General features: G+C 41.6%; 1 protein-coding gene across 3 annotated transcripts in view; it reads left to right on the top strand.

Moving 5' to 3' along the window:
* SPAG16 (sperm associated antigen 16) overlaps positions 1 to 12,632 on the top strand; it is a 738,799-nt gene that overhangs the window by 581,427 nt on the left and 144,740 nt on the right. The gene's annotated exons all lie outside the window — the stretch shown is intronic.

The following is a 12,632-nucleotide window of genomic DNA, read 5'->3' as shown; positions in this document are numbered from 1 at the left end:
CTAAATTGGCTCATAGGAGGAGTAAATTGTAGCAGGTATAGGACACATTATTTTCCCCAGAACAGTACAGCTGTACATTGTCCCTGCTCGCAATTTACCACTAAGACTGCAAACACTTTGTGTATACAGCACCTAACACAATGAGACACGAACCTGGTTGAGCCCTCTTGGTGCTACTGTAATATAGATGTTAAATTCTAATAACAATAAAGAAAGGAGAAGTCTCATAGTACAGACCCATTGATGCATGCACTGCTGATATTGAATGGAAGGACTGGAGCTACCAAATGCCTTCCAAGATTATTTGGATTTGAGTTAGATGGCTTCTTCTTAACCAGAAGGGGTGCTGATTGCCTTTGTTCAAATCTGACAATACTTGTTAGCTTTAAACTAGGTAGCAATTAACAAGCATTCATGTAATTCAAGTGATTTGGAGTAGACTTCAAATATACAAAGCAAGGCTGAAGATGGAGCTGTTCTGAAACAAAAGATGAAGACCAATGTGTGTATTGACCCACTAAATCATCTGTACAGGAATGCCAGAAGCACAAGCAACATGCAAAAAGATCTAGAAATCATATTAAATTATAGAGATTATGATATACTGGATATAATAGAAACTAATAATTCTCATAAGTGGAATGCCAATATTGATAGGTATAACCTACAGAAGGGAGAGAAAGGGAAGAGGAAGTGGAGGTTTTGTGGTCTATTCCTAATGTCCAGTGTTTGAAGCAGCCTACATGGGGGATCTATGCAGTATTGCTTCCCCTTGTAATTGGGGTAGAGGAGGATCCATATAAAGGAGAAGTCCCTCATAGCCATCTATGTTGCATCCCTTCTCACACTTTGGGTGCTACCATGTGATAGTCTCATTTGGAACTCTTACAACTCTACAGTCAATAGAGTTGTGGATGTTCAGCACCTCTGAAAATCAGGTCTTGGGTGTCTCAAGTTGCACACCTAAAGTGAGTGTCCATTTTTTGCAAATTTGGGCCAATGCCTTTATGAAAGTCTGTGGTGGCTGCCCTCAGAGTTAATTCCAGTCTCAATATTGTTTTTCCATTGAAAATTAGCTTCATTGAGACTTAATTCAGAATAAATCTATTTGAGAATAGTCATTACTGCACATGAGAAAAGTATTAGTAATATTTGTAATGACTGACTCACCTTTGCAATTTATATAAACTGAACCTTGTGAAAGGAACCAGATGAAACTATAGATAATTAGATGAGTACATATTGGACCAGATTTTTAATGGTACTCGGCATGGAGAGATTGTTTTTAAATCTGGCTAATAAGCTCTTATGAAAGCCTGCCCTCAACGATTGGTACTGAGTAGAGCTATCCAGAGGACAAAAATTACATTTTGTGACAACTTTTGAGGTTTCAAAATTTGTTTTCATTTTGTATTGGAAAGAAGGTTCCAAGTACAAGTCCCTGCTCTACCAGATTTTGAGCACAATTTTTCATCCCAGATCATGCCAAATCAGATTGCATCTGGGCCTCCCACATCCCAGGCCAGTACCCTAACCATCCAGGTATTGATGGTCTTTACTGGAGACCCAAAAGTATTCCCAGTTGAAGTTTAATGGAAACTGCTAAGTCTTTGCAAAATGTTGGCCCTTTGACAAAACAGCATATTTTGCTAAATGTTCCGACCTGCTGTAGCGCTGAGTACTTTGGAAAATCTAGTCTATGGTGATGGGAGTAATTTTTCAAAACCTCATAATCAGAAAGTTGACGTGTTGTCCCTCATTGCTTTCTGAGAAATGTAGTTGATGACTGACCATTGTTCATTTTTCATTATTTTGTTTCCAACATTTCTTTGTAATATGCCAGAAATAAGTTTTGAAATATTACATCCCCTGCAAATGAACCTAAACATTTCATTATCGTTATACCTTAATACTGGTTTGCAGGTCATTACCTTCTGCTTTGGAAGGGAATGGATGTCTTCAAGTCTAAATGCCTCTATTTGCTTGATGACCCCATGGTTTTTCTTGCATTCATTACCTCCAGGAAAGAAATGAAAATTAGGATTATAAACCTTAGACACAGAATCTGACCCATTTTAAAGTTGTAATAATGTGAAGCCTGATCCTGGATTCCTGTAATTGCCACTGAAGTCAACAAGCTGCATTCTGTTCTCCCAGACTAATATACATCAAAAGTAGTTACACTGACTTAGGTTGTATTACTCTAGATATACATCAATGTATCTGATTTCAGAATCTGGACTCCCTATAGTCTAAAATTCCACAGAATCATAAAATCATAGGTATGTAAGGCTGGAATGGGACTTTAAGAGGTCATGTAGTCCAGTCCTCTGAACTGAGGCAGGACCAAATACACCTAGAAGGCCATCCCTGACAGGTATGTGCCTAACCTGTTCTTAAAAAACCTCCAGTGAGGGGGATTCCACAACCTCCCTCAGAAGCCGATTCCAGAGCTTAACTATCCTTACAGTTAGAATTTGTTTCCTAACATCTAACCTAAATCTTCCTTGCTGCAGATTAAGACCATTGTTTCTTGTCTACATTCAGTGGACACGGAGAATAGTTGATCACCGTCCTCTCTGTAACAGGTCCCCTCTGTGTTCTTTTCTCAAGACTAAACATGCCCCGATTTTTTAATCCTTTCCTTATAGATCAGGTTTTCTAAAACTTTTATCATTTTTGTAGCTCTCCTCTTTCCTAAAGTGTGAACACAGTATTCCAGCTGAGGCCTCACCAGTACCAAGTAGGGCAGCACAATTTCCTTCCATATCTTACATACAACACCCCTGTTGTTATACCCCAGAATGATATTAGCCGTTTCTTGCAACTGCATCACATAGTTGATTCATACTCAAATTACGATCAACTGTAGCTTCCAGATCCTTTTTAGGAGCAGTACTACCTCCATATCCAGTTATTCCCCATATTGTAGTTGTGCATTTTATTTTTCCTTCTTAAGTGAAGTACTTTGCACTTGACATTATTTAATTTCATCTTGTTGATTTCAGATCCATTCTCTAACTTGTCAAAGTTGTTTGGAATTCCAATCCTGTCTTCCAAAGTGCTAGCAATCCCTCCCAGCTTGGTGTTATTCATAAATTTTAATAGCATACTGACTACTCCATTTTCCAAGTCATTAATGAAAATATCACCCCACTAGATAAGTGTCCCCAGTTTGACAGTGAACCACTGATAACTACTCTTCGGGTATGGTCTTTCAACCAGTTTTGTGCTCACTTACAGTAATTTAATCTAAGGAACATTTCCAAACTTTGTTTTTGAAAATCTCATATGGGTTTGTGTCCAAAGCCCTACTAAAATTCAGATATATTACATCTTACATTTCCATCTCACTCTATCCACTATACCAGTAACCCTGTCGCACAAGATAATTAGGTTGGTCTGGCATGATTTGTTTTTGACAAATCCATGTTGGTTACTACTTTATAACCCTATTATCTTCTAGGTTTTTACAAACTGATGGTTTAATTGTTTCAGGATCTCTCCAGGTATCAAAGTTAGGCTGACTGGTCTATAATTCCCCAGGTTCTCTTTGTTACTGGTTTTAAAGATAGGTGCTAGGTTTTCCTTTTCCACTTGTCCTCCATAACAAAGATAATTGTTAAATATTCTGATATAACTTCAAGTAGATCCTTAAGGTACCCTAGGATGAGTTCATCAAGCCCTGCCAAATTGAATACATCTAACTTATCTAAATATTCTTTAACCTCTTCTTTTCCTACTTTGACTTGCATTCCTTTCCTCTTGTTGTTAATATTAATTATTTTAAGAATCTAATCACTATTTATTTAGTGAAGACTGAAGCAAAATAGGAACTAAACAACTCAGCCTTCTTCATATTGTCTGTTACTAACTCTGCTTCCCCAATAAGTAGAGAGCCTACACTATCCTTCATCTTTCTCTTGCTCCTAATATATTTATAGACTGTCCTATTGCCTTTTATGTCCTTGCAAGGCATAACTCATTTTGTGCATTAGCCTTTCTCATTTTGTCCCTACATGATCTCATCCTTAACAATTTGTCTATGTTTCTGCTTTTTATTTTCATGTAATTAAAAAGCTCCTGACAGAGCTATATTGCTATTCTTCCAATCTTTCCTTTGCTTCAGGTTGGTTTGCTATTGCTCCTTTAATATTGTCTCTTTGAGAAACTGCCAACTCTTCTGTATGCAAAAGAAAAGCCTAGGAGCTTAAATTCATAACTTTGCTAGACACTAAAAATCACGGACCAAACAGAGACCTTGGATTTTGTAATCCACTAACCCTCCTTTTTGTTCTTTGACTATAGGGGTGTTAACAGGCCACTTCACCTTGAATGGTTCCCTAGAATATATGGTAACTACTTATGCTAAAATATCTGTTCCACTTTGCATTTAGCTGTGATGCTTGGTGTACCTTTTCCAGAACCGAAGAGCTCTGTGCAGCTTGAAAGCTTGTCTCTGTCACCAAAAGAAATTGGTCCAATAAAAGATATTACCTTACCGATCTTAGTTCTTAGATTTTCTTCCTATGGGACCTTGCCTAGCAGTTCTCATAGTTTGTAAAAGTTTGCTTTTTTGAAGTCCATTGTCTATACTCTACTGTCCTTAACCTTCCTTTCCTTAAATTAAAAATCAATCATTTTATGATCACTTTCACCCAAATTGCCTTCCACCTTCAGATTCACAACCAATTGTGTTCCATTAGTCAGAATCAAGTCTAAAATGGCTGTTCCCCTGGATGATACTTCTACTTTCTGAAAGAAAACATTGTCCCCCTATACATTCCAAGAACCTACTGGACATTTTGTGTTTTGCAGTATTACTTTTCCAACAGATATCTGAGTAGTTAGTCTCCCATTGCTACCAGGTCTCGTGTTTTGGATATTTCTGTTATTTGTTCTAGAAGTGTCTCATCCCCCTCATCCTCCTGATTTGGTGGTCTATAGTAGACTCCTGCCCTGACATTGCCCCTGTTTTTCCCCCCATTTATCTTCAACTGGTCTGCCTCCCACCTCCTTCTGGACTTGAGAACAAGTGTATGTATTCTTGATGTATGCTGCAGCATCTCCTTGCTTTTTCCCTGCCTGTCTTCCAGAACAAACTGTACCAATATTCCAGTCATGATATTTACCCCACCAAGTCACTCTGTTGCTAATTAAGTCATCATTTAACTTATGTACTAATACTTCCAGTACTACTACTTCTTCATGCAGCCATGTATTCCAGGTAAGTGCGTGTGCCCAGCCCACTGAAGCCAGAGAACTTTGCCTAGCAGTGCCTTTAGGGTGGCGCTTGCACCCTGTGCCCCAGGCTCCTCCCCTGGCTATCTAAGGGTGACACTGCCCAACCCCCTCCCCCTTAGTGCCTTCTCACCACCTCCAGCTAGAGTCAGAGCTTCGGGTGTTGTTTTCACCTCTCATTTTCAGTCTCAGTTTGTGGAGAGTTTTTCCTCTAGATAAACTATACCTCAGGTATAGTTTAGTGTTAGTATAGTGTTAGAGTAGTTGGCCGCCCCGTGTAATGACCTCATCAGGGTTCAAGCATTGTCCATCATGTAGCAGGAGGCATCCCCAATAGTAATCCCTGCACAAGATGTTTGTTGAGAGTCACCTTAAGGAATGGTGCTTTTTCTGTAAGTCATCCAAAGAGCAAGATGGCAAGAAACTTACAGCTGAAGCAGCACCTTCTGGAGAAGGTCATGAGGCCCGCTTTGGCACCACGGCCTTGTTTTAGAGGCAGTCACCTTCAGAACCAGCTAGTGATGCCATTGTATGTTTGAACTCTGGGTTTCTCCCCAGAGGAAGAGGACTCATACTCCCTCCTCTGATGCTATGAGGAGCAGGTCCCATGAGACTCAACGGGACCACTCCATGGTTCAGGGAGACTCTTCCTCATCATGTAAGAGATGTGCTGACTGGCACCATACCACTGCCAGCACATGGGCTGGAGCAGGTCCATCAGTTCCCCGATACCACACAGAGATCAGCGGGGGTCCATAGCGCTGACTGCAGTTCTGGGCATGGTGTGGTCTGTTGAGTTCAATACTGCTGATGTTGGCACCAGCACCGACTGTCTCCACACTGCTGGTGTATCAGGCAGCATCAGACCTGCTTTGCCTCTTAGTCCCTAACTCTCCACTAGTTCAGGAGTTTTCTGGTGCTGTAGCTTCTACTGCTTTATCCTCAGTTGTGCCTTTGGCACCTTTTGGCTGTATCATAGAGCTGCTGGTTTTGTCGGCACTTCACCACTGCCAGGTCCCAGACTGTGAAATGGAGGCTGACACTGTGCTCGGCACTGAAGGCCCCTCGATGCTGCTGTGCTCTTCAGCACCATCCTTGCCCTGGCAGCAGATTCCATTATCAAGTTCAGTGCTATCCTTGGCCTTAGTGCGTGTGCCTCTTCTGATACCAGGTGAGAGTGTGTCTCATTCAGTACCACTGATGCAGATTCCCCATTGCACTTCAGCACTGATGCTGCCCTGTGTTGGGCTTCGGATGACTCCGATCCTTTGTTTTCCTCCTCAGGGCTGGCTCTCCTGTTGTTACTGGAGAATCTCCAAGACTCCTCGAGATCCAGGTCAGGGTCATTCTCCTCTTTGTTGTCATCAATAGGCACCAGAGACCATCCTCAGATTACCAACAGTGCTGAGATCGGCATCATTCCCGCAGTTGGGACAGGAGCTTTTAGCCCACTGCTACTGGCCATCAAAGGCTTATCTATTTGCCCAGTGGCCTCGTTGGAATCCTTGGATACTCCTCAGTTATTGAGGTCCTGCTCTTCGATCCACTGAAGAGCAAGATCTCTGGTCTCATTGGTGCCTCTTGTTCTTGAATCACCTCAGTTACAAGCAACTGCTAAGTCCATTCCCTCTGGATTTCCAGGGTTTTCCCAGCCAGATCCTGTGTCTCAAGAACGGGACCAGTCATTGGCAGAGCAAACTGCTTCTTTGTCCTTTCCAGACAACTCTACCATGCTGGGCTCATAGGAATGCCCATATTGGGACAGACCAAAGGTGCATCTAGCCCAGTATCCTGTCTTCTGACAGTGGCCAATGCCAGGTGCCCCAGAGGTAATGAACAGAACAGGTAATCATCACATGACCCATCCCCTGTCGCTCCTTCCCAGCTTCTGGCAAACAGAGGCTAGAGACACCATCCCTGCCCATCCTGGCTCATAGCCATTGATGGACCTTTCCTCCATGAACTTATCTAGTTCTTTTTTGAATGCTGTTATAGTCTTGGCCTTCACCAGGGGCAGCTCCACGCCCCAGCACACCAAGCACGTGCTTGGGGCGGCAAGCCGTGGGGGGCACTCTGCTGGCGCCACGAGGGCGGCAGGCAGGCTGCCTTCGGTGGCTTGCCTGCGGAGGGTCTGCTGGTCCCGCGGATTCGGTGGACTTCCCGCAGGCAAGCCACTGAAGGCAGCCTGCCTGCCATGCTTGGGGTGGCAAAATGCCTAGAGCCGCCCCTGGCCTTCACAACATCCTCTGGCAAAGATTTTTACATGTTGACTGTGTGTTGTGTGAAGAAATATTTCCGTTTGTTTATTTTAAATCTGCTGCCTAATTAATTTCATTTGGTGACCTCTAGTTCTTGTGTTATGAGAAGGAGTAAATAACACTTTCTTATTTACTTTCCCCACACCAGTCATGATTTTATAGACCTCTGTTATATCCCCCCTTAGTCATTTCTTTTCTAGGCTGAAAAATCCCAGTTTTATTAATCTCTCCTCAAATGGAAGTTGTTCCATACCCTTAACCATTTTTGTTACCTCTTTCTGTACCTTTTTCAGTTCCAATATATCTTTTTTGAGTTGGGGCGACCAGATTTGTATCCAGTATTCAAGATGTGGGTGTACCATGGATTTATACAGAGGCAATATGATATTTTTCGTCTTTTGATCTACCCCCTTCCTAATGAATCGTCACATTCTGTTAGCTTTTTTGACTGCCACTGCACACTGAGTGGATGTTTTCAGAGAACTATCCACAGTAACTGCAAGATCTCTTTCTTGAGTGGCAACAGCTAAGTTAGACTCAGTCATTTTATATGTATAGTTGGGATTATGTTTTGCAATGTGCATTACTTTGTATTTATCAACATTGAATTTTATCTGCGAATTTGTTGCCCACTCACACAGTTTTGTGAGAGATCCCTTTGTAACTCTTTGCAGTCTGCTTGAGTAGTTTTGTATTATCTGCAAAAATGTGTCACCTCACTGTTTACCTCTTTTCCCAGATCATTTATGAATATGTTGAACAGTACTGGTCCCAGTACAAAAAACTGAAAACTGACCATTTATTCCAACCCTGGAGTGCAAGTTTTCCCATATGGGGTGGGGAATAAGCAGGATTTTTTTTCTCCCCTGTCCCTCTGTGCTGGCCTATGAATCTAGGCCACTGAGGAGAGAAGTCCAAGGATGATGCAGCATTCACATTCTTCTTGAGGCACAGTACCTCACAGAACTGCCACTGGGGCAATACAGCTCCATCTTGTTTCCTACCACGGGCTGCTAAATGCCACAACAGACGCCAAAGTGTCAATGGGACTAGTTGCATGGGTAAAGACTGGTTAAGGAGATTCCATGAGCCAGGGTTCCAGGATCAGGCCAAACATTGTAAAATGAAATTATTGTTTGCTGAGGAGCGAACATGAGAAAAAGTTATACCAGAATGTATAATCTATTATAAGCCGAACTTGGCTTGTTTTTAACAATTTATACATTTAACAACCAGACTTCATAAGATATGCCTTTCCCATTTTCCTAATATACTGGAAAAAACTATGATTCTTTCTGCATCACCTCAGTGAGTAGAGGGGAGAAAAAGCCTTCCTGAGTTTGACAGCACTTCTCAGTCTCTTTTGATTGCTATATTGTAATCTTGAGCCATTCATTGCACTGTTTCAACATCCTGCCTGAGATTCACAGGGTCTTTGTTGGGGCAATATTTTTTTCCGAGGAGTTTTGACACTGATTAAATGCATTCCCTTCTACATACCTCAAGTAACCTCCCTTTTTCTCCCCCCTTTCCCCCCACCCCCGGCCATATTTCCAGAATTCTTCTAATATTCCTCTGAAAAAACCTATTATGTATAGATGTGATAAAATGTGCAGGCGCTCCCTTGCAAGAGGTACATAGCCCTACCATATAGCCCTTGAGCCCTCAGGCATTGCATCATGAGCTGAATCAGTAAAACATATTGGGCCTCAGTGAACTGAATTAAAATATAATATATATGGAGATATGTGAACTGGAAGGGACCCTGAAAGGTCATTGAGTCCAGCCCCTTGCCTTTACTAGCAGGACCAAGTACTGATTTTGCCCCAGATCCCTAAGTGGCCCCCTCAAGGATTGAACTCACATCCCTGGGTTTTTATAGCTGATGAAAAACCAGAGAATTCTATAGACATCAGTTGCCCTCTTGATACAGCTTTTATGTTGTTTGAAATGTATATTAGCTGTACATTGTACTGGGTAAAATACCTGAAACTATGTGATGGTCAACTCATGATTTCCCTTAGGAAGAAATATGGCCAGAGACTTTGGTGATGTGTATTTTGTTGGTTGACTCACAACCTTATTAAACTAGAAACCCTAATAGGGGGATTTTTTTATTTTCACATATTTATTTATTTTGGTTAGGCCTTCTATGACCCAATCACCCCTTAATGCCAGCTAGCAAGAGGGTTATAAAATATCCTGATTCAGATATGTACATTCTGGTTCACCAAAGAATGTCATGTGATGCCTTAAATGAAAGCCGGGTCACACTGCTCTGTGATATCATTGTGAAATGTATGTACAGATAGTATGAAGCACATATGTTCTGAAATATGTTCTTAGACTCAGTATCACCGTAGAGATGCAGAAACAGGTTTTTGTCAGACAAAAGATGTTAATTCACCTTTCTCTCTGTCACATGTACATTAAGCATGTAAGCTAACACAGTGAATGACCATTTACATAGGAAGTTATCAAAGAGATGTAGTCAGCAGAAAACACATAGTTGGTATGGGTACTTCCATCTTTTCATGTTCTCTGTATGTATAAATATCTTCTGTCTGTGTGTTCCATTCTATGCATCCGAAGAAGTAGGCTGTCGCCCACGAAAGCTTATGCTGAAATAAATTTGTTAGTCTCTAAGGGCTGGTCCACACTAAGAAGCGGGGTCGAACTAGGGTACGCAAATTCAGCTACGTGATTAGCGTAGCTGAATTCGAAGTACCCTAGTTCGAACTACTCACCCGTCCAGACGCCGCGGAATTGAAGTCCACAGCTCCAAGGTCGACTCCGCCACCGCCTTTTGCAGTGGTGGAGTACCGGAGTCGACCGCGGTGCTTCCGGAGTTCGAACTATCGCGTCCAGATTAGACACGATAGTTCGAACTCGGAGAAGTTGAACTCACCGCGTCGACCCGGCTCGTAAGTGTAGACTAGCCCTAACACGGCTGCTACTCAGAAACAGAAAAACAAGTGAACGGGGGAGTGGGTTATACTGTCTCTGAGTACAGATAATTAACTTTGGGGATATAAGTAGAAGTCAAAGAAGACACTTCCTTATGCTGAACCTAGGAAGTAAATGGGCAGTGCGTTTACATTCATGAAAATAGGATTTCTGCCTGCCTTGATAGAAGAAGCTGTAAAAGGCTTTGAGTGAGATAAATTTCATTAGACAGGAAGTTAATCTAATAGATTAATTTAGTCTCTAGAAAGCATGTTATGATTTTGTTTTGCATGTAACCTTTTGTTTCCAGTGTCCTTCCTCACTATCCCTTGAATCTTGACTCGTTGGTAATAAACTTGTGCTTGCCTTCACTATAAATATATCTAAGTGCTGTGATATTCAGAAAAGGGCTGATCCTGAGATGAATCATGCAAGCTGGTGTGTACACTGTTTCGTTGGGGACAGCAGATGTGGTAATTTTGAGTAGCCAGTGTCAGGGGCTGGGAATCACCTGGGAATGCTTCAAAGAGAGTCATGGGCTGGGGTACACCTATTAACCTGCAAGGCAAAGTAAGGGCTGGAATAGCTCAGAGGAGAGTGCCTGGGTGGCTAACAGACTGGTGTAGCCAGGGAAACGACACCCAGTTAAGAACAAGCATGTCTCCCTGATGCTGGTGGCAGGGGGTAACAAGGTGACTCAGTCCCCAAGAACTGTCACACCTCCTATGAACTTTCTCTTCTGGTGTTTAAACCCTTTCACAATAGGGTTATATTAAATCTATACAGCTATTTAGAAATGGCTAATATAGAGATACAATTCTGCCCACATGTGGCCCCCACTGAAGAAAATGAGTTTTATTTGGTTAAGGTCTACAGAGTGAGGGATCTTAATGATATACCTTGCAGAAAGGTCTCATGTTTTGTCCTAATGCCATCAAAAGGCTCTACATGGATGCTGTCATACATGTGCCTTTTGAAATATCCTCTTTGCTCTTTGCTGTTTCCATCAGTGAATATAAGTCCTAGCTATTCTGTGAATTATTTGTCACAGCAAAACCACTGATTTCTTCTGAGCTCAGTAACCTCACTGACAAAAGTAGCTCCTCTTTAAATTCCTCCAATAGTGCCATCTGCAATGGAGGTCTAGGGCAGGTTATGATTATGCTATATTGCAATGAAAGATTAAGTATTATATTGATTGAGTTTGATGAGATTACTGTACTAATTATATTTATATTCTATGTGTATATATATTTATATTTTTAATGACTAGTTTTATTAGCAGTCAGTTACCGCATTAGCTTTCTCTGCATTGTAAAATTAACGTAACCCTTAATAAAAATAACTTAAAAAATCAAAATGTTAGTGCTGGTTAACTTCAACTGTAGCTAGTATTTAAATCTTGTTTTGCATATAAAATTGATCTGCAATTAATGTGAAGTTAACCTGACAATTTTTATGAACTTTTTCTCCCCTGAAATATGTTTTTTAGAGACATTATTTTGTAAAATGTCATTCACGTTCTCTGTTTTCCAAAAGGCAAAACAACATGGGAAATGAAAGCATTTAAAGATACAATTTCAGTTACAAATTCACAGTTACCAGGTTAACTGCATCTTTCCTGGACTTTGTGAGCTGCCCGCCCCCTCCCTCCCCATACCGTGTTTAGGTCTCAGGCCTCTAGACGTTGCCCGTCTCTTAGGATGGAATCATGTGGGTCACCCACTCTCAGACCAGGCTCTGGGTTGGAGTCCCCTGAGCACTGATGATGGTTACCTCAGCAGATCTGACTTTTGTCCAAGCCCTGCAATTCTGTTCCCTCCAGGGCAATGGCAGTGGTCATCGGTGATCAAAGAGCCAGCTTTAAGTCATGTATTATTTATTTAGAACAAAAGCCTTTAAGAGAAAACAGATCCTAAAAACACAGAAAAAGGATCTGGACATGTCTAGTTTATCAGATGTTCAACTATCTTCCACATGGAGACCAGCTCCGTGGAGAGCACCTGGCAAATCACCCCACTTCCCCCAAATCATGTCACCTTTTCATTGTTTAGAACCCTTTGATCTGGTAACTCCCAGCTTTGGCAAGACAAGGTTTGCAACTGGTTGGAGACAGGATCCTTGAAACTAACAGCTTGCCCCACTGTCTTTCAAGTGTGTGCTTCAGTGTTCTTATCTGAGATGCCA

This window comes from Mauremys reevesii, linkage group 11 (genome assembly GCF_016161935.1).
Source record: "Mauremys reevesii isolate NIE-2019 linkage group 11, ASM1616193v1, whole genome shotgun sequence".
Lineage (NCBI taxonomy): Eukaryota > Metazoa > Chordata > Testudines > Geoemydidae > Mauremys > Mauremys reevesii.
Note: the sequence above shows the minus strand (reverse complement) of the source record. Positions and strands in the feature narration are given on the sequence as shown.